Below are 19,285 nucleotides of genomic sequence, written 5' to 3' on the forward strand. Positions count from 1 at the left end.
GCAAACAACTACAGACCAGTGAGTCTTACATCAGTAGTAGGGAAATTGATGGAAACACTCTTAAAAGAAAGAGTTGTAGCTTATCTCAAATCCGGCAATTTACAGGATCCCAAACAGCATGGGTTCACTGGGGGGAGATCATGTCAAACAAATCTTATTGACTTTTTTTATTGTGTGACTAAAGTGATGGATAAAGGTGGAGCCATGGATATAGCTTATCTAGACTTTAGTAAGGCTTTTGACACTGTTCCACATCGCAGACTGCTAAATAAACTTGAACGTTTGGGATTGGATATTAGGATTATTGAATGGATAAGATCTTGGTTGAAGGATAGAAAACAGAGAGTTGTGGTAAATGGAGTGCATTCACAGGAGGAAATGTTACCAGTGGAGTACCCCAGGGATCTGTACTTGGACCAGTGCTTTTTAATATCTTTATTGGTGACATTGCAAATGGCATTAAAGGGAAAGTATGCCTTTTTGCAGATGACACAAAGGTATGCAACAGGGTAGACACACCAGGTGGGGTAAAACAAATGATTGAGGATCTAGGTAGACTAGAGGAATGGTCAAGAGTGTGGCAATTACAGTTTAATGCCAAAAAAAATGCAAAATCATGCACTTGGGTATCAAAAATCCAAAAGCTAAATATAGTATTAATGGCACTATACTGGAAACTACTGAGGAGGAAAGGGATCTAGGAGTCACTATTTCAGATGACTTAAAGGCAGGTAAGCAATGTAACAAGGCAATGAGGAAGGCTAGTCAGATGCTTGGCTGCATTGGGAGAAGAATCAGCAGCAGAAAGAAAGAAGTAATAATGCCACTGTATAGGTCATTGGTACGGCCTCATCTAGAATACTGTATTCAGTTCTGGAGGCCATATCTTCAAAAGGATATTAATACATTAGAAACTGTACAAAGGAGGGCAACTAAAATGGTGCATGGCCTACATCACAAAACATACCCAGAAAGACTAAGAAATCTCAATATGTATAGTTTGGAGCAGAGAAGGGAAAGGGGGGACATGATAGAAACTTTCAAATATATCAAGGGTTTTAACAAAGTCCAGGAGGGAAACATTCTCCAAATGAAGAGAAGCAATAGGACACGAGACATGCACTGAGACTGGAGGGGGGGAGGTTCAGGGGAAATTTGTGGAAAAATTAGTTTGCAGAAAGGGTAGTGGACAAGTGGAATAGCCTCCCATCAGAGGTGGTAGAGGCTAAGACAGTAGAGCAATTTAAACATGCATGGGATAGACATAAGGATATCCTTACAAAGAAATAAGGATCAAATAAGGTTAGAGATACAAATAATGTAAAAGAAAAAAAAGGGGCAGACTAGATGGGCCAAGTGGTTCTTATCTGTCGACAAATTCTATGTTTCTATGTTTCTATGACACCCAGCGCATAAAACCTCTGGCAACAAGCATAACACCAAGCACATGAAACCCCTGGAAACGAGCATGACACCCTGAGCATGAAAACCCCTGGCACCGTGCATGGAACTAAGATCATGAAACCCATGGCAACGATCAGGTAATTTAAAAGTAATTAGAAGCCTTACTGTAGGCCTTAATGTGTAATGGGCATTGCGGTGTGTGGCATAATCTATAACGGGCATTGCGGTGTCTGGCATAATGTATCACGGACATTGTGGTATGTGGTATAATGTATACCGGGCATTGCGGTGTGTGGTATAATCTATACCGGGCATTGCGGTGTGTGTCATAATGTGTCACAGACATGACGGTGTGTGGTATACTGTATCACGAGCATTGTATGTGGCATAATATCTTAGGGGCATTGCAGTGTGTGGTATAATGTATAACGGGCATTGCGGTGTCTGTCATAATGAGTCACAAGCATAACGGTGTGTGGTATACTGTATCACAAGCATTGTATGTGGTATAATATCTCAGGGGCATTGTAGTGTGTAGCATAATGTATAACGGGCATTGTGATGCGTGGCGTAATGTGTTACAGGCATTACAGTGTGTATCATAATGTGTCACAGGCATAACGGTGTGTGGCATAATGTCTAAGGGCCATTGCAGCGTGTGGCATAATGTGTAAGGGGCATTACTATAAGGAGGAATAATGACAAATAATGTAAGGAGCATGAATCAGGATTTTTTTTTTTTTTTCTAGTTATGTCACTGTTGGTACTACTTTGTCTCTCTCCAAGCTTGAATAAATCTCTCCCTATCTCTTAGTACCTTTTCTGACATTGACTTTCTAAGATGGTTATCTAGCCCCTAGTGGTGTATTACCTCCTGGAAAGGGAAATATTCCCCATGAACTTGTTTTTAGGAATAATCACTCCTGGGTAAATGAGGGGTACCCCTCTACATTATCTAATCCAACCGCACTGCAACCTGCTTTTTATTCCCACATCCCATTTCTTCATGCACAACGTTTACCACCATATAAAATAAAATAATTGTTACAAGAGCATATGTACACAACTACACATGTGCTCTTAAATTGTATTTTAAATGTCCTTACTTTATATATTGTCTTATGTAAAACCAATCTTCTTTAAGGCAGGCCAACTTAAAATTGTTACATGGCAGTATTGTGCCACATGCACAAAGGGTCTGTCTGTTTTTTGGACATTCAGTAACAGTTATCAGCTGTGACACATCAGCATGGACCTCCAGGACACTACATTTAATGGTTCATGGCTGGGATTCTGAAGCGATGGTGAGAAGTCAATTAAATGTAAAATAGATAAGCTGGAGTCAAAAAGCAAGTGACTGTAGTTAGGATAAATTGGGTAGAATGTGTCATGAACCCTTCAAGTAGTCTACGGGCATTACTCTTCCTGGTGACACTCAATGGTACACAGTAACGGCACCTTTTATTTTTGTATCATTTTTGTTTTCTATAACTAATTATAGAATAAGGAAGAAATTAGGAAGATTATTTAATATATGAATAAAATAAGTGTCTGCAGAGCAGACTTGTATAGAGTAAAGAAGCTACTAAAAATCTTGTTTCAACTTTGATGTTAAGTAAATATCTGCACCTTTTTTCTGCGTACCAATACCTTTATTCATAGAGAAAAGCACTGCCCCCTGCATACGTGACATCATGATGTTACGCTGAGGCCTTCACCAGCACCAGGAAGTACAGCACTGCGCCCTGTGCCGGCCCTGCCCCCTGCATATATGACATCATGATGCTACGCTGAGGCCTTCACCAGCACCAGGAAGTACAGCACTGAGCCCTGTGCCGGCCCTGCCCCCTCCACATGTGACAACATGATGTCACATCGAGGGGCCACCAGCATCGGGAAGTACAGCACTGCCCAGGGCATTCTCAGTACACTCCGGGAGGCTGTAAGGTCTGCAGGGCAGGGGCTGGCTGGGCAGGGGAGTAGGGTGCCATCTGCCCCCTGGGCCAGTGCAATTTAAGTGTTCCAGGGCCATTTTTGCATTGCATTCCCTGTGAAAAGCTGGGCCACTTGCTTGAGTCTGACCCCCAGGCTAAAAGTTGCCAACTAGCCCCTGCTGCAGGGTGCATGGTAGGTCTCTGCAACAGTGATATTGGCTACAGAATTCCATTCTAGGCACCCTGCAAGCCAAATGCAGTGGTCGCTGGGCAGCGTCAGTGCCACCCCAGGATGTAGTCAGGATCCTGACGGTCGGAATCCCAGCGTCAGAATACCGACGCCGGGATCCCGACCGCCAGAATCATACAAAACATAGTGATCATAGCACTCACCATTCCAGTAGTTATCTGAGGCAATCTGACTGAACCATAAGTTGATATCACCGCCTGTATAAAAAGTTGCACAACAGTTTGTATTGCCTGTCTCTGCCCTGACACATATAATGATTTTATTTTTAGATTTAATAAGAGACATTCTATATTTAAGAGCCAAACAGAGACAATTTCTGACAACAGAGGAATTCATCAGTACAAAGTTAAACAAAAAATACAAAAATAATTAACAATTTAAAAAAGAATGAAAGCAGGACCAGGGACTTTAGTTCCATAAGAGATACCATTGAGTTAGGAAATAGGTGACTGACATTTGGTTTACAATGAAAAGTTCTACTTCCTCTTTAGAGCATGAAAGGCTTACCTGCAAAGGACTATGGGAGTATCCATTCGACAACAGCTGGAAAGCATGCTCTAGACTGGTAATCACCAAGGTCAGTAAATCCATGCAATATGCAGGTCAGTATACTGAACTACAGTAATGCATCTGCTTTGTATTTTAAACAGGATTGTGCTGCTGCCTGCTGAGGCCTGTCATATTATCTGCTAAATCATATTTTAGAATGCAGTGTAACTGCTCATGTCACCAGCCAAATACATGGGGCTATAACATCTTACAGAGAGTTTAAAATAAGACAAGAGGTCGGGGATATTATATGTTTGATTTTGCATCTACAAAATATAACCCCTAGGTGTTTGTAGAACCTTCCTTGCTGGCTCCAGACATGTTTCCAGAATTCAGATGTGTCACTCTAAATCTATCATGCAGAAAACCAGAATCTTGCATAAATGATGTACAAGTGGAACTAAGGCTAGTTATGGTAATGACTATAATAATGAATATGCGACAAATAATGCAAACGTGCAGAACATTTATTTATGGTCCTTCTTCTGGATTTGTCACAGCCAGTAAAATATATTAGAAACCATTATTTTACTATGAAAAGGAAGACTATAAAATTTGTTATACTAGATTACAGACAGCTTATATTAGTTCCATTTTGGAATGTGATCACTGGAAAACACATTATGAGCCTCATTCTGAGTTACATGTAGATGCGTGTGTTTGTCCCCGTCTTCTGACACAGCCATGTCTGTGTCTTTAAGCTAATGCAGCTGCTGATTTTGTGAATACTGTAATATCCCAGTGTCTTGCGGCGGTCCAGATCTGGCTCGGTGCATCTTTAGATGCGCCATGGAAACATGCAATAGCCCTGTGGCAGATTCAGTTTCTCTGTCTGAGTATTGCATCTTGTTTAAGCGGTTGTGCATATTTGGGCGCAGCCACTTACACCAATATCTGCTTAGTCACCCCCGTGTAAATCCCAGGAATGACCACTGAATTCCACAGACCGTGTGTTTGATTCTGTTCTGTATCTCTGAGAGCTAAACACTGTGGGAGGAACAGAATTAGCTGTGTCAAGGAATCAGGCCCTATAGTCGTAGTGGGTGTCTTTGTGATGTTTTTCCACTATTTTTGTCTTGTCTTCAAATTTGAACCAGGGGTTTAGGGTAGGAACTTTAAGGGTTGCCTTATCCCTAATATTAGGTATGGGCTTAGAGTGAATGGATCCATAATACATATCACTCAAAGGGACATATGTAATGGAGTAAGGGGGAGATTTATGAAAGATTGGAGAGAGAACAAGTGAAGAGAGATAAAGTACCACCCAATGATCTTCTAACTAATTTTACAGGCTGTGTTTGATAAATGACAGTTAGGAGCTGATTGGTTGGTACTTTATCTCTCCACTTTATCCCTCTCCAAGCTTTGATTAATTTCCCCCTCAGTGAAGAAATTACCTTTTTCTCTTTATACTCTAAAGGGCCCTACACATTCGGCGATGCTCTGCCGAGGTGCCCGACGACCGATACGGTCGGGGAACGGCGCAGCGGCGGGGGAGAGGTGACGGGGGAGTGACGTTTCTTCACTCCCCCCATCACCCGGCTCCATAGCCCTGCACGCTAATATGGACAAGATTGTCCATATTGGTCTGCATGCATAAGCGACGGGGTACCAACGATGAACAAGCGCGGGGCCGCGCATCATTCATCGTTGGTGTCAACACACTGAATGATATGAACGAGTTCTCGTTCATTAATAAATGAAAACGTTCATATTGTTCAGTGTTATCTTCCAGTGTGTAGGGCCCATAAGACCTGTACCTTTTAGTACACTGTTTTGACCATTGCAGTGGTTGATCGACTGCAACCCCCTTCAGGCTTTCAAGAATAAATACGTTATCATTTTTTTTACATTTATCACAAATGTGTGAGCTTCTATTTGCAGAACCATATGTCTGGTTCTTCTTTTTAATTGCTATTGAGGGTCAAAATCAATATTGTCCTTGACAGCATATTTATTATTGTATTGGGTTCCCCCCCCAAAAAAAAGTATATCAGTAAATTTACCATCCAACGTTCTTTTGATATATGTAATTATAATAAGTAATCTCTTTCTCTCTATCAATTCCTAACCATAAACAGACTGGATAGTGTTACAGTTAAAAGTATTTTGCTGTTTTATATATATATATATATATATATATTTATTTTTTTATTAGATATTCGCTAAAACCATAATGTATAATGTTCCGGGATACTAATATACTGTTATTTATTAACAGAGTATTTTTATATAGGCCTAGGGAAGTTTAGTAAAAGAAGACAATGTAGACCTGATATCATATGTGAATTATCAATGTTAAAAAGTTGCTATTAAAAAATCTTGAAATAGATATTTACTTATATAAAGTACTTTATTTCACACATTGCTTTGATATAAAAAAAACAACTAAGAAAGAGTTTGTTATTGTTGGAAATTCAAGGAAATTTTGTAACATTTACGTAAAAAAATAAATAAAAAAAAATTGAGGTGAGCTGAGCGGTCACAACTCTCCACAAATTTATAGGTCAATGAATTTTGGTTGGTCTAACACACTCAACCTCAATTTAAACCAACAATTTTGCTTGCTATTTAAATTGTGTTTTTTTTCTTTTAATACAGGTTTGGCACGATACGTCAACATTTATCAAAAGTGAACTTGGGGTGAGGTTTTAACATTAACATAGAAAATTAGAAAACAGCATAAATCCCAATATAAAATATACTGTAGTTGGAGATAAGTTTACACTTGTCCTCTGTAGAAGGTTTGATACATTTTCCCCCTTAAAGTCATTAAATTCTGTCACCGAAGTTTAGGATCCCCAATAGGCCTTCCCAATCAAAATTTGTTCAGAGCAAATTGACCACAAATCGTAATTTGTTATTAAGATGCCACCTTAGTATGTAATGTAACATGTTCCAAACACAAGACATAACCAATTCTATGGACAAATATTCGACCGGTCTTTAGGTTTCTTTTTGGGAGATTATTACGAAATTTGGAGGTTAGCAAAGTACTGACCCAATGAAATACATACAGAGACAGGCCTAGGAGTTAATTAAATATACGCTAATGACATATTAAAACAAAAAGCGTTGTCTCTATTAAAGTTATTAGGTAGTTACTCAAATTATATCTTCAAAGGAATTCAAAGCATGGAAACTCAGGATTAAATTATGCATTTGAACCTTAGGCCAGCTTTTTACTGCTGAGACAGTTTTGCTACTAAGAGAGGAATTGTGTGTCATTGAAATTAAATGCTTTTCCAGGGCTGGAAGGTTCCAGTTTTTAATGAAATTACTGAGTGTGGTGTACTGAAATGATTAAAATCTGTATTCCGGGAATGTGGCAGCAAAAAAAAAAAAAAAAAATCAATAAATGCAAGCACAGATGCTGCTAAGATGTGAGCACTTTTCATGGACATAAAAACAAAGAATATATATATATATATATATATATATATATATTCCAAATATATGTAATTCTTCAAATGTTGTTTTCCGTCGGATGCACCAGATACACTAGAATTTAAGATTCCTTCTTGTTTTGACTAGGAAATGAGAATCTTTCTTTTCAAAGGACCCTATTAAAACAGGATTTTTTTTGCCCTTCCCCCACTCTTCTGCATTGCAATCATTGTGCTTACACTTATGTTACAAAATGACCGAGGTAACTGACATTCTCATTGCATGCAAAAGACCTCCTCTGCTAGGCATTTTTTTTTCTTTTTTTTCTAATGAATGAGCTTTGCAAAATCTCCCCATGTGTTAATACTAATGAAGATCCTCCAGCACAATTAAAATCACAGTCAATGTGCAAAGCCAAACAGAAAACAACATGATGAGGTTTAGAGAGGTTATTTTACACTTATTTATATAAATAAGCAGACATTTCTCCACGTTATAATCTTGTTTTATTTGCTTCTTATTTCTATACACTGGATTGTTGTGCAATTTTTCCCTCTAGTGAATAAATTAGACAAGTCCTCCTATTTTAGTGTACTTTAACCTTTGGCTTAACATGAATGCGAACTCAAAAATAAAAACATACAACTAACCACGTGTATTAAGTTTAAAGGTTTTAAATGGGAGGTACTTCTGCCTGTGTGTGACCTTATTTCACTAAATTGCACAAGGGATGGATTAGGAAGAGCCAGTTAGCGAGACAGGGAACTGGAGGAGGGTTTTACTTCATGTTTTGGTAGAAACTAAAGCGTTATTACTATATTTATAGCCGGTCTGGCAGGTACACACCATTAATACAGACAATAGGACAGTATGTGATCAACTTAAAAAGCATTACTCAAACCAGCCTCAGCTTTTTCTGCTGATCCTTGTTTTTTTCCTCTCTCTCTGCGACCTTTCATTTTATTCTCTTCATTGCTTTCTCCTCCACAATATCACTTACACAGAGCAGCCATAAAAACAGCCAGAGTGCAATCCTTGTTTATAATGAAGAGCGTTTTGGAACCCAATTATGTACTTCTGATCATTTTTTTTCTCCTATTTCTGTTGCTTTCTTATCTTAGAGTGACAAAATGATGAAACCAAAGTTTTCATTTGTTATTGTTTTTTTTTTTTTTATTATTTGCAATATGTAGCACATATCCTCATGTACCAAATGCCTATTTTCCGATAGATTTTAAGCTTGCGAGCAGGGCCCTCCTACCTCTGTCCGTTATTACCTTCTTGTTCCCAACTGTAAAGCGCAACAGAATTTGTTGGCGCTATAAGTAAATGTTAATAAAAAAACCACATAGACCACTAAGATGAGGATACATAACTCCCTTTCACAACAAAATAGGATGAAAACAAAAAGTGATAATGTATAAAATCCATGGTGAGAAATAAATAGGGATAGCTCTGCAGGATGGTAAGCTACATTTTTCATTGCATGATTACACGTTATGTCATATCCTAGCCCCCCTATATGACAGATCAGCAGGACAGGGTATCTAATGCTCTGCCCTTACAGAAGGCTGTGCTGTAAATAAGACAGATAAACTTGGAAAAGCAGAAATTAGGCATCTTTTCGCCCTCTTTGCGGGCTCCCTGTTTAAACAGCAAGTTTCATTGTTAGAGAGCTGCTGGCTGACGTCACTTTTGGTTCCTGATGAAGCTTTGCCTTGAAGTGAAGCTGAATAAAAACCTTGAGAAGAATCTCCTTCAATCTGCTGCAAGGAACTAAAGAGACAGACACACATAGAGGGAGCACATTACACCCTCTTCCTCCTTTATGTCCTTTCTCCTGGAGACACCACACACACAGCAGCGAGGAGGGGAGGAGGACAGCAGATAACCTTCCATCACCTCTCCCCAAACACTGCTCACCCTCCTGGGTTCCTGGCGAGGAGGAGACCCCCGAGGCACTGCTGTGCTGAAGGTGAGTGCTCACTAGGATGATGCAGCAGGGGTAGTGTGTGAGTGTGCGGGTGCTGAGCTGATATTACACCAGGGAGGGGGGTACTTACTTATGTGGGGTCCCAGCAGAGCTGGGGAGGGCTGCTGCTGTGATAAGGGGGCTTCCTGTGCTCCCTGGTTGGGGGGGTGGGGGGAGAGTCAGTGAGCCCTCCTGCGCTGCCCAGGGAAGTACACCGCACGTAAGGGGGGCGGATGGTGGTGGTGGTAAATAGGGCAGCGAGGGGCTGTGCCAGGGGGTGCCCGGGTCGGGGTTGCCCTCACTGTTCCAGTCAAAGTTTGCTAGATGGAAAGGGGCAGCCTCTTCCCCACCCCCTCCCTGCACCCGTACCTCCCACCTCGCACCTCCCGTGCCTCTGCCACACACAGCCCCCTGGGGCTCCGTATTCCCACCTCCCCCCGGGCTACTGCACCCGGAATCCCCTGGCTCCCTCGGGTGGGTTTTGAATTTCTTCCCCCCCACAACGGATGTTGCCAGCTGGAGAGAGTCCCCATGCAGAGTCCCCGTCCCTGTACCGTCCCTGCTGCTGCTGCTGCTGCAGCTGCTGGGGCCCTCTCTGCCCCTCCCAGGGGTGCCTGTCAGGAAGGTAAGAGGAACCCAAACATCTCTCCTTCCTCCCTTAACCCTTCCTACCCCGGCCAGCTCTCAAGGGGTTGGGTTATGCACCTGGGGGGGATATAACCCCAAGAGATTGGTTCCCCTATGAGATTGCACAAATCTGGCCACTTTAACCCTTTATCGAACAGCTATTTACATAAATTATCTATCTATCTATCTATCTATCTATCTATCTATCTATCTATCTATCTATCCCCCTGTATGGCTGCAGTGAGTATCGTGCTTAGTAATGAATTATATGGTCTCAGGGGTTATTTCTGTTGTTGAGAGAATTAGTGCAGTATTTAAGTGTAAGTCGGTTTTCAGAAATCCCATATGCCTTGAAACTCAATGCCAGGAACATCTGCCAGGAACTGTAAACTGGTAATGCTGCCGATTGGCTTGTCCAGACACCCCCCAAATGTCCCATTCATACCTAGCTTTTTTTTTTTTTTTTTAAAGCTGCACATCCTAGGGTTAAAGGGGGTGTTGCCGAAAATGTAACCCCACCTTCTGTTTTGCATGCCCAGCACATATAGTATCTCAGGGGTTAAGTGAGGTAAGCCTACCTATAAAGTGATCTTTTGGCAAAATAACCGCAACAACACCATACAAGTCCCAGGCTTGGTGCCAGTAGGGTAATGTGAATTAATAGGAAGTTTCGGGTTGGGGGGTGGATGAGAGATCTGTATGTAGAGCATCTGATCTGTCTTCCAGCACTGCCCTCCTCATCTCTCCTACTCTTTTGTGTTTCTTGAACAGAACAGCAGCTGCCGACTGGTCGAGTTGTTGAAATTTATCCCTTTGTGTATATAACAATATCCTCCATCTTCCTTATTTTTTTTTCCCTTGCCCTCTAAACAACCAGCTACTCGCCATCTTGTATAATTTTATTCTCAGGATATCTTAATAAATATATATAATATACTTTTTTTTTTTTTTGTATGTTGCAGATTAGTGGACAGATTGTACGGCCCCTCAAATATTTATAAGGCTCAAAGTTTGGAATGCGCCATAGCAGACAGTGATGTTATTTAAAGTTTACAGCAGAGGGGTTTATTTTAGACCTTTTGCTTTCATATAATTTTATTATACTGCATCTTGTTTCTCATTTTTATTAGAAGCAAATTTTCCTGCTGAAAATACCTTTTCCAACTGGACTAGTATGTCCTAAATCCGTCACAACAGGTGTATAAATAGTATGACATAGGTGGCATCTAATTTGTGCTTTTTCTTAAATATGTTTGTTGCAAACAAATGTACTTATGACTTAAGATACAGATAATTAGTTTGATGTAATTTTTATGCAAATTTGTTGTATCCACTTGCATGTTGCAGATGGCTGCACATAACTTATCTCTTCCTACTTCTGACCTAGAATTATTTAATGTATAATGCATGACTCAGTTATTTCATGTCGTCTGTCATGTGGTTGTATTAGCATTGACGTTTTATGGAGTGTAATGTGTGTGTTTGTGTGTAATATATATATATATATATATATATATATATATATATATATATATATATATATAATATATATATAATTAAACATTATCATCTCAATACTTCCCACTGCTAGGGTTAACTAGGCAAGTATTTATGTTCTAGTCCACTAATAGTGAAATAATTAACCCAGACCCCCTCACAGTAAGGGAAATGGTTAACTGTATTCTGACAGAAGTATCCACGTTTGTCCCCATTATTTTTATTAGTTGCTTGCAATGCACTGGTTAATCTGATGTGTGGTTGAGAAATCAGAATTTAAAGCAGGGTGTTGTATGCAAGATTTCTTAAAAAAACACAGTCTTACCTCAGGCTACACCAGGCTTGTCAGCCCATGTGGGAAAGGGAGGACAATCAGCTTCACTGTTCTTAAAATTGTTTCCTGAACAATAGCTACTTTTTGTCTAATAAAAAGTTCTACCGGTCACATGGCAGCTCTTTATAAAACACTCTACGGCTCATCAATAATAAGCCTTGCCACTAGAAAAAACACACATACTGTAATACATAAATAATACTTGTTTAGTTCGTTGTTCCCCGTACATTAGTTTCTAATCATATATTTCAGAGTTTTCTCTATCAGTTGTATGAATAATATTTGAGCATTATGATTATAAAAATGAATATTCAAAGTTACTTTAATCTCAACCAATATATAATTTTCAATTAACTGCCTGTGTCTGTATAATAACCACAAATATCTAGTATTGGGGAAGTTCACTAATATTGAATTCACACTCGCCAGTCCTCTGAAGCCTCCAGTGGTTCCATAGTGCACTTTACCTCACAGCACTGAGGTCATGGGTTTGATTCTCCCCAAGGCAGCAACTGTGTTGAGTTTGTATGTTCTCACATTTACATTGGTTTCCTCCCCCACTCTAAAAACATACTGGTAGATTCATTGGATCCCCCCCCCCCCCCCCCCCCAAAAAAAAGAAGAAAATAATATATATTTTTTTAAAGATAAACAAAATAAATGACCCCTAGTGTATTGTATGTGTATGTGTGAGCACCACTTGTGCTGAAACTGATGTGAATGGCCAAATATTATCTGTAAAGTGCTTAGGCGTGTGTGTGTACTTTATAAATATCTGGTAATAAATAAATAATACTTCTGCTGCAAGACTGTTCTAAATAGGCTACAGCACTGTCACATGCAGATTCCGTATTGTGTTGTATTTTGTGTTTGCTGAACACAATAGCTTATGAAATAAACAGTAAGGTTTTATAAAATAAACAGTAAGTTTTTATTAAATATTTCTTCACATGCTAGTAATAAACAACCAAAGCCATTCGCAGCTCTTGAACGGTTAGTATAAAAAAAAAAAAAAAAAAGGACAAAAAGCAGAAATGATAAAAGCAGAGTCTGTCAGTTATGTTTGATGTCAGCTCTAGTGGGGGAATTCAGTTGTTTTTTTCACACTCTCACACCCAATCTCCCATCTAAAGTGACAAGACAATATTCAATTGCGCGCACACACCCTTCCCCTTCCCCCACCGGCATTCTCGCTGCCGGGATATCGGTGTCGGTATGCTGACCGCCCATGATCCTGGCAGCCGGCATACCATACCCATTCTCCAATCGGTACAGGGCATTTCTTTTATCTGGGAAGCTTCAAGCCAGTTCTTAAATTCCTGGTTTCAGAATTGACACAGTCTGATTAACATAAAAACACCACCTTCCTTTGTAATCTGCCTGTGTATTAATGATACTAGTAACACTAGCAGGGTCTCCATGTTGGTGCAACTGTGGCTCTGCTGTTGGCCTTCCAGTCTCACAGCACTGGGGCATAGAGTTTGGCTCCCAAAGAGGGCTCTAACTGTGTGCAGTTTGCATGTGCTCTTTCTGTTTGCATTGGTTACCATTTGTTTCCTCTGGCTTTCTCTCACAGTCATATTGATAGGGTTTACTGGCGGCCATTCTAAAAAATAAAATAAATATTATGTGTGTATATTGGAAAATGTATACTGTAATCTCCAGAGACTTAAAAACTTTCTTTTTATAATTGGCATTCCTCCTAACTGCCTGGTTCCGTAACTGGTTTATTTGTATGGAACCAAATCCTGTCGCTGGTCACTAATTGATAGATACACGTATACAGTACACTTAAGCAAGATTGCCTGTATACTAGCATAACTACATGTCTTGTATACCAGGGACATTTGTGTGTCTATGTATATGAAACGAAAAACGCACTACTTCTTTTTTTTTTTTTTTAAAGGCTAATTACATTCCTTTTAATAGTATTTTTGAAAAATACTAAATAGCAACTCTCTTCACTTACCTTTATACTTGAAGGGTGGGCTGGCCTGGCCCGGGATCGCTTTCCTCTGGGATGTAGGGGTCCCATCCCATGCATCTCAAGTAGCCACTTCTGAAGTGGGTGTGAAGACCACCCTTCTGAAGTACCTCCTGATTTTTAGTGCTGAAATTGTGAACGTCGGCAATGTGATGGCACTGCGAGAGTTAATGCCAACCCAGGAGGTCATTTACTCTCCAACATTAGTTTGCCTGGTACACTGTAGGGTTTCTGTTGAGGTGTATTCTTCATGCCAAAGTCCTTCCTCCAGCCACATTAGTACCACCCCTTTCAACAAAATAATAATTTCTGTCTTATACCTAAGAGTTTGGTCTCAGTTGTGGATTATATTATATTATGAGAGTGATGGTATGTGGGGTGTAGCACTGTTTGTTTGTATGAAGCTTGCTATAACTTTGCTGAAGCGCAACATAAAGGTGCAGAACTGGCCTCATTAAAAGTATAATATGAGGTTAGAAGACGCTATCACTAAGATGGTGCAAAATTCAGTTCTTTCAGGAGGAGAAACTTAGGCACAGCACCTGCTCTGTACTCTACTAGGAACCCCTTCACTCTGCCCAAGGCCTGTTTGCTTGTGAAAGCTTCTGCAAACGCTGCCATCCTTGTACACTGCCTGGAAATCTAAGCACACTTGGGCAAATCAAGGTGCAAGGTGGAACCATAGCTGTTGTTGCACTCTGCATGTATGCATTTAGGACCTAATTCAGGTCGCATTGCAAACACGATGCAACTGCAATTTCTGAGAAGTCCCCGCTGTGCGCAGGTCCCGTCCTGCGTGAGCAGTTGATGTGATGGATCGCTTTTGGGGTGGCACTGGGGAAACGGGAGTGTCGACAGCATATTTGAGGTGGCTGCGTGTTGGCACATGCAGCCACTCTGATAAAAAAAAAATGGCGGCGGGACTCCTGCCGTCGCAGCCAGGTTGCGCTGACAGGAGACTTCCATAGTTTCAGCAACCACGCTCTAATTGCTGCACGATCGCAATTAGTGCATGATCACAGTTGGTGGGCGGCGGGTAGCATGCTGGGTTGCCTTGCCCTGCGATGGGCGACCGTGGCCCACAGCATGGGATTGCTTAGCAGAATCTGCTACTCTTACTGAATAAGGTCCCTAATCTGGGACACCAAAAATGGAGACCATGTTTGGGTCCTAGTCTCGGAACTTCCACAGTCCAGACAAGCGTGTTGGGGTAGATATTTTGGTGGCACAATCAATAATTTGTAAGAATATGTTCTACTGATATACAAGGAACCAGTGACATTGTTGAGACGTATCACTAAGGGGCCGATATATTATCTATTCTGTATATATATTTTTTTCTCATATAAAAAACAATTCATATTTATTTATCAGAGCTTTAATTCTTGCTTGTTCTCATCGAAAAGCCTTTCAGTGAAAAAGTTCACTTTCTAGATGTCTGCATCTACTGGAAAGGGATCCAAAGACCCCTCTCCAGCGATACTGTAGCAACTAGATACAATGATAAATGTCATTTGAAGATGGTGTTAGTTAAATTAGTTAAACTTGGGGGCCAAGTTTTTTTGGAATTTGATAAATTGGTCCAGACTGAAGTCCAATTGAAATATCTGATGACTGTGAACTGCAGTGTTAGCTTGCCTAACCAAGGAGATTACTCTGATAGTGCAATCTTTTACACTTTATTACTTAGGCTAGTTATGTAAATCATGTGGAAACTTTTATTTCTGCATAATGTTTGCATGGTGTGGGTTCATAGGCTACTATCGTCTACAGAACAGGCAGCATTCTTTTGAAGATTTGTGCAACTAAAAAAATGTCGGTTTCCTCTGCAAGCAATAAGTATTACTTAATATTGTTTTTGAATGTTTTCATTCACATAAAATAATAGACCTCTGAGCAGTAAGGTTTTTGGAACACAAAGTGCCCTGGTGTGCGCAAAAGTGAACATAGCAGCGTCTATTGCTGGTCAAACGTCTGCGAGTTTATGCAATTGCCTATACAAAGTCCTACCGTTGTGTGCATTCATGAGTGACTTAGACCCTACTTTTAGCATCCATGTGCACTGTAATAACGATTTGTGCATCCTTATACACCACCATCAAAACTTGCAGAAGCCCAATGGCAGGGGCAGGGTCTCCTTCCCATGGCCTCCTATGCTTGCAGCTGTACGTCTGTGAACGCAGCCAGCGTTGATATTCCCATAAACAGCCAGTGTACGGCTCATTTATGGGTGCCAACTTTCTGATGCCGCCTGTTCCAATCACACCAGCACCTAATCAGCAAATAATCGCCCAACTACAGTACATGATCCTCTGCATTGCATTCGGATTGGGAGTGTCTCAGCCAGTGGTGCAATTAGAAAAAATGTCTTCTAGGTAGTGTGGGTGCGCGCGCACCCAAATGTGGCTGTAGCCAAATACCACGTGGGGCATGGCCAATGAAAATGGGGGCGTGATACACATATGGGGGGCCAAATACACGTATGACCCCAATAGTGCCTATACACATATGACCCCAATAGTGCCAGATACACAAATGCCCCCACAAATGCCAGATATACATTGCCCCGGAGTGCCCCCTCCCCCTGCTCACTGCTGCCTCCGTTTGTGCTGTGTGAGGGGAGGAGAGCGCAGCGCCTCTCCTGCCCCTCAATGGTCGTGAAGTCCGGTCTCCGCAGCTACGGCGGCAGGTATCTCAAATGAGGCGCTGGTTCGTTAGCCAATCAGGAGCTGCGGCTGCCGGTCCGCATTTTCTGATTGGCTAGCAAACCGGTGTCTTATTGTGATTCACCCCCTGCCAACGGAGACCGGACAGCACACAGAGAATTGAGGGGCGGGAGAGGCGCTGCGCTCTCCTCCCCTCACATAGCAGCCAACGGGATGCAGGTATGGTGGACGGCCCGGCGGTACGTTGTACCGGTTGGGAATTTGTTACCGGTATGCCGTACCGCCGGCACTGGTCTCAGTCTCTCTGTGATCTGAAGTGAGGATAATAATAAAGGGAAACTGCTCCTGTCATACAAGCGAATCAACTGCCTACTGCAAACATTGTAATGCTCTAATTGTCTGAGTCTAGATCCACCCACTTTGATGTCTCTTATGGGGACAACACACAATGCTATTTGTGCTAGGTGCGATTTTAGCATATACAATGTGTGCTATGTGATTTGGATTTATGCTATTTGAAGTACATGCTATTTGAATTACATCCGATTTTGAATACACTACAATGTAAGGTATGCGATGTAGTACAAAAATACCTGCCTGTGCATACTATTTTGCCTTGAGATATGGACTAGACAGGAGCGCACATAGCATAGCAAGGGACAATACACAGTGCGATTTGAACTAGACGCCATGCTAATTGAACTAAAAAGATCAAATAGCATGCGAGAATCGCACCGTGTGTGGGCACCATTACACATTGACAAAAAATGTGCTGTCTAAAATAATACAGATTAGACTATTGTACCACAGGGAAACACACCTAAACTGAAGTTCAGTGAATGTAAACACTCCTCTTTATATCAACCAGGTCCCTTCCGCATATTTATCAATTGTGCAGCGCCTTGTGCATTTTTATTTCCACAGTTCTCCAGCTTCAGATTCGAACTCCTTTGACCTTCTCCACTAAGGGCCCTTAATCCTACAGCAGACATACAGTATAACCATTTACCTGAATAAGGTGATCTGCTTGTCCAGGTGGTTGATGGTTTTACTCACTATCTTGCAGTTCTACAGCTCCTGCATATCCCATGTTTTTATTCATTTTTTAAATTTAGATATTTATTTTTCGTAATCCTGCATCTGGATTAAAAGGATTACATTCATATAAGCATCAGAAGTTCTTATAGCTTTTATAGACAGGAAAATAATGTATTAGGGGGTGTTCTAGTTTTCTACTTAAATATTTGGAAGTCTTGGAGCATCAGAATTTTTTCAAGGCACACAAAATATATATATTAAGTCAATTGTGCTTACCTGTCACCCTTAGGGTTAGTTATGTGCTGGTGGACATAGTTGTGGTTCTAATTTTCTAAATATTTTATGATTGCCAGACACTAGCATTGGTTTTGCCAATCACTTTGACCATAAATAATTTGTTTTGGTCCTGGACCACATCTGCAAGTGTCTCGCGGCACCCCAGGCTGCCTAGGCAAACCGTTTGGGAACTACTGTAATAACCTATAATGCTGGATACACACTGGCCGATATATCGCTGGCCCGTCGGCCAGTGCGTACCAACGATATGTCTGTGAATGCTGTCATTCACAGACATACCGTGTCAGCCCTGCAGCACAGCCGACGGCCAATATATCTAACGGTGTATTGGTGCATCGTGCTGCAGACACTACACTTGCTGTAGACGCCGGTGGTGGTTGACAGCACAACTGGGAGGGCCATGTAAATGCCCGCCCATTTCATGACGTCAGTCTTGACAGATCGGTCAGTGTGTATGCACAACATGCTACCCGGTCAGTCTGTAGATCTATCTGCAGATATATGTACAAGTGTGTACTCAGCAAAACAGTTTTACTTTGAGTGATGTGACCTTGTGGTGGAACCTGTACCTTGCCTCTTATATTTCAAATGAAGCGCATTTCACACTTTCCAGTTTCTCTTTGCCTGAGAAGTGCATTTTAGGTGCCTTATGTCCAATGCAAACCTACAAAGGGTGTATATAATATACACAATATAGACAAATCTAATATCCCCTCACTCACATGACTTTAGTTATACATGAAGTTTAACTGAGTATTTTTTTTAGGAGAAAAACTGAAGTAAGGTTTTAGAAACCATTAAATATCAGTGGGTAACCTGAGGACTAGGTAGGCTGCAGGTGTTTCTTGCAAGTTATGCACTAGGTTTGTGGAGGAGTTGGAAGTGAAGATTCTCTTGCAAGTCTTTTGTGATAGTTTTTAATAGGACACATCTTGCTCCTCTCGTACTTCAGCAAAGGAGCAGATAATACGCATTGCCAAATGAAAAACAATGTTCTCTCTTTATCACTCTTAAGACCTAAATAATACAATAAGGAAGCAGTACTTTATGGCATGAGCTGGTGTTTTATTTAATGAAAAGGGTAATTATAAAGAGGTAGAGGGACTCTTGTTGTACATCTTCAGTAGACGTGAAGCCTCGTGTGCCCCGGGCACCCCATCAAGTTGCACTAGTGTGAAAGCAAACTGCGCCCACATTACATGATGTCTAGTGCCAGGTGACATCACTCCTAAAATGAGGATGGAAGACCTGATCTCCGCCTGTGATATGAAACTGCAGCACATAAAGTTCTTCCCCCGCCTCTCCCTACACTGTGAACGGGTTCCGGGTTGCAGTAACCCAGGTAA

General features: G+C 41.1%; 1 long non-coding RNA gene across 1 annotated transcript in view; it reads left to right on the forward strand.

Annotated features, from left to right (window-relative positions):
• Positions 1-9,417: 9,417 nt before the first annotated feature.
• LOC134944799 (uncharacterized) overlaps positions 9,418-19,285 on the forward strand; it is a 283,767-nt gene continuing 273,899 nt past the window's right edge. The window contains exon 1 of the long non-coding RNA XR_010181955.1: positions 9,418-9,499. This is a non-coding gene — a long non-coding RNA (uncharacterized LOC134944799). The remainder of the gene's footprint in view (positions 9,500-19,285) is intronic.

This window comes from Pseudophryne corroboree, chromosome 7 (genome assembly GCF_028390025.1).
Source record: "Pseudophryne corroboree isolate aPseCor3 chromosome 7, aPseCor3.hap2, whole genome shotgun sequence".
NCBI classification, from domain to species: domain Eukaryota; kingdom Metazoa; phylum Chordata; class Amphibia; order Anura; family Myobatrachidae; genus Pseudophryne; species Pseudophryne corroboree.